The sequence below is a fragment of the Siniperca chuatsi genome, linkage group LG10 (genome assembly GCF_020085105.1).
Source record: "Siniperca chuatsi isolate FFG_IHB_CAS linkage group LG10, ASM2008510v1, whole genome shotgun sequence".
In the NCBI taxonomy this organism is placed as follows: Eukaryota; Metazoa; Chordata; class Actinopteri; order Centrarchiformes; family Sinipercidae; genus Siniperca; species Siniperca chuatsi.
Genome location: NC_058051.1, coordinates 7,899,590 through 7,903,787, shown reverse-complemented (window position 1 = coordinate 7,903,787; position 4,198 = coordinate 7,899,590). Strand labels below are relative to the sequence as shown.

General features: G+C 40.8%; 1 long non-coding RNA gene across 1 annotated transcript; it reads left to right on the top strand.

Annotated features, from left to right (window-relative positions):
• Positions 1–226: 226 nt before the first annotated feature.
• Positions 227–2,064, top strand: LOC122882387. Its single transcript, XR_006379356.1, has 3 exons — positions 227–434; positions 1,242–1,416; positions 1,708–2,064. It is a non-coding gene; the product is annotated as an uncharacterized LOC122882387 (long non-coding RNA).
• Positions 2,065–4,198: the final 2,134 nt, after the last annotated feature.

Below are 4,198 nucleotides of genomic sequence, written 5' to 3'. Positions count from 1 at the left end.
GGTGAGCTATGCAAAGTTTGTTTACATTGCAGTTAGCCAGTGACTAACGTTAATGCTAGCGTAGTTTACATTATCATGACAGTTGTTTGAACATTTTGCTAATTTTTGTAGTCTTTTTTGTTAGCTAATATTCTGAAATCTGCTGCTGTTTGTTACGGACAGATCAACCGGAGACACGGTGAGGATACTGAGAGAGTTTATTTTACACACAGGAGATATGAATGGATGAAAGGCATGAAAGAGATAAAGATACCGTCCCTTATACTGGTGGCAGAAGGATTCTGGAGATGAGTGGATATACACGGGACCGGGACAGGAGCGACACACTAGGGAGACTGGAGACACACAGGAGTTGGAGCTGGAGAGACACACTCGGGGAACTGGAGGTGACAGGAGTCGGGATCGAGGTTCGGAGTTGGAGTATCGTGTCGAGGGTGAGTCCGTGAAGTAATGAGGCAGGAGTAAGAGTACTGTCCTTCATTCCAATGAGACCGGACACTGACTGTGGTGAGGAGTTGGAATTTATGGAGGAGTAGAGTGGCTGATTACGTTCAGGTGTGTGATGGGTGACAGGTGCTGGGAATTAGTATTCGGGTGAGGGAGTGCTGTGTGTGTGGTGTGGTGGAGCCTGGCGTGTCTGTGACACTGTTATTGCGATCTGTGTGTTAGGTTATTAAATTCCTCCTCTCTTGACACCTGCTTAATTTTACACAGAGTGGCGATTCCTTTGAGACCCAAAGGATGAAACCTATTACAGAAGGGAGACAGAGATGCAGTCCTGAATGAACTTGCTGCTCTACAACCATAAGTGGCTACTTAAAACATGAATTTACAAATGTTATGATGTGTGATAAAGTAATCAAAAAAGGTAAACCAGTAGCCTAGGTGAAATGATTAACATTTTGCTGAAACATGATGTGAAATATACATACAGCTGTATACCCTTCGGTCAATTTTGATTAGGGCTACAGTAATGTGCATCAGTAGGCTTAATAAACAAAGGACAAATAAACAGACAAGAACCATATTCATATAAATAAATATACAGGCTAAACAAATAAAATAATAGTACTTCACAGTAGGTAGCCATCTAGCTGGCCTTTCCTGGTTGTATAAAGAGTACAGTCCTGCTCTATAGGAAAAGTTCAATGAGATAACTCCTGTTATGAACTGACGCTATATAAATACATTTAAATGAATTGAATTGAATCCAGCTAACGTTATCTAACTTTACTTAACAGGCACAGATGTCAAGACAAGTTCCACAACATGAGGACCATCTTCAAATGTGAGGCCGAGAAAGTGGAAAGGTCACAGCGATCTGGTGTTGGGACAGATGCAGTATATGTGCCACACTGGTTCCTGGGGGATGTGTTTTAAAGCAGGGGCCTGTTTTGGAGAGCTTTTTTGAAGCTTGTGAGTAGGCTACCCCAACTACATCTATGCAGATGGGTGACATTCCTGGCATCCCTCTAGAGAGGGACAAATGCAAACACTGGTGTAAATACACCTAACAAGTATTTTAGTAGTGTTTTTTCTCAAACTGCCAACAGCTCTGCTTTGGGGTGATAACATCTCAGATCTTATTTAGGGGTGTTTACACCAGTATTTGAATGACTTGAAACCCTGCCTGGACATAATCATTACACAGCCACCACTGAACACTTTTTTATACTTTTTTTATATACTTTTAAATATATTTTTTAGGAAGAAGAGGGCAAACAAGATCATGGGGACACCAGTGCCAACAGCTGTCCAAGTACCAGTGACTCCAGCTTGACAACCCCTGAAGAACAAACACCAAAACAAAAGAAAAGAAGAACAGATGATGTATGATGCCGCCAAGATGGAAATTTATAGTAGCATACTTAGTTGTCTGCAGCAGCCAACAGTAGTAGATCCCACTGATACCATTGGCAAATGTTGCTGAAACTCTGAAGGGCATGGGGTTTCGAAACAGGGAACTCTGCAAAACTGAGATTCAGCAGGTTATGTTGAAACACCTTTTTAATGACTTGGGTAATGAGTGAAGTGTAAAGTTGACTGAACTGAGCAACAAGCGCGTCCAGGACCACATCTGTCTCCTCTTCTTTAACGTTAATAGGTTTCATCTTCTTTGTATGTTATTTGTTATTTATTATAACACTTTGTATTTTATTTATTAAATAATGATTTTTCTAAAATTACAGATTATTGAAACAGGTGTTTACCAGCATCAGTTTATCAGCATGAGGGAAATTATGTTATGGTATATCGTAGGACAGTGGATGTGAAGTAGAAAGTTCCGTTTATTTGGGAAATATAATGAGGAACCAGGAGTATGGAGGTAATGCTGGGAACCGGTAGACTGAGTGTAGACAGCGGGCCGACAAGAGGCTGGGGAGAGCAGGTAGGCAGAGGAAGAAACAGCGGGCTGAGGTGGAGCAGAGGAAAGCTGTGGTGAGGTCCTCCTGGGAAACCGGTGGGCAACTTGAAGGCAGGTGACACAAACAAACCTGGGCACAGGGAGTCAAAGGGTTAATCTGGAGCTCAGATATCATACAGGGAAATTCTCTAGGAAGGTAAGTCAGGAGCCAAGGTGTAATACCACTAATTTAAACAGATCTGGTGAAGACTGGTGAGAAGAGCTGGGAGCTAGGTAATCAGGTGTTGATTGTGGATGGAGAGCAGGTGAGCAGCAGCAGATGGGTAGCAGGTGTCAGTTGCTGATTGGGAGTTTCTCAGAGGCCTCGCCCCACAGCACAGGAAGAGAACTAATGGGACAAACAGGAAGAAACACTAGGAATGGTACAGCTGTACCTTGACAAAAATGTTTGTAGTCGATACTGTTTTTATTCATACTGATGTTTAATATTTACATTATTTACAGAGGATTCAGGAATCTGATGTCTTCAGTGGTTCAGTTGACAGCGCCCCCTCATTGTTTAAGAAGTTGACCATGATGACAAAGGCATTTTTCCACACATCTCCTCGCTCTCAAAAGCCTGAATAAAACATAAAATCATGTAGAGTACAGTCTAGACCTGCTCTATAGGATAAGTCGAATGAGATAACTTCTGTTATGAATTGGCACTATATACATAAAATTGAATTGAACTGAATTAAAGGATCTTAATTATCCTAGTCATTAGAGTAAAGTTTTTAACACAAATTCTACAATACAGTCAAGTTAATATGAAAAACTGACCTGTAGTTGAAAACTCTGTTGAGGTGTGCCCTGTTATAAGGCTTCATCACATTTGTCTTCAGGGCAAATACTTCATCAGCTACCACCACAGAAGGCACTGGTGTGGTCCTGGATGACAGAGGTTTTGGGTCTTGTAGCTGGAGGGTCCCTCTCTTGAGAGCTGTCCCAAGATTGCGCTTGTTCCATACACCACCATCACTGACTGCCCACATCCGCATAGACAAATCTTAGGTCTGCATCCACAAGAGCCATGAGCATGACTGAGTTCCGCTATGTTTAGGTGACTGCATTACAATGTGCATCCATTGCACCCAAACAGTTGGGAAATTGTCACTGTTGCTCAAAGCCCTGGGTAACTGCTCTCCATTCAGGACTGCTGCTAGGCACTTTCAGATAGTCTGGCCTCAGGACCTTGTGCACATAGATGGAAAGAAAGATCGTTATGCCATCCCATTCATTCTGCTACTTGTTTTAGTCATTCAAAATTCTCCATATAGCACCATAGAAGAGGACTGTTAGAGTAACATGGCACAAACTGAGTAAAGTATTGTTGAGATATTTAGTCATTTGTGGCAACTAATTATTTAAAAGATAATTGTACTGATTCACTGGATATCTTACACTGGGAAAGTGCAGCAAGATAAAAATAATCATTGTGGAAAATTGGCAGCATTAAGTATTGTATAACACTTTTCACTAGACTTAACAAATCTGGCTACAGCATCAAATTTTGTTATCTATAAAAGTAATTTAATTTTTCAAGTTTTACCACATTCCCAATGCAAATCAACTTTCTTGAAGTAAGGGCCATTAATGTCATATAAGTGTAGCACTCCATCATAATTCACAACACCATCACAAGAAAAATTCATTAAACAAGTCAAGCTGCTTTACAAAAAAAGTATTTTACCTGATTAGAAAATTTCTCTTGTTTGCACTCATGGATAAGCATAAAGAAATGCTAACCTTTGTTAGATTTCCCTAAAAGTGCAATAGGTATAAATGTCAGTT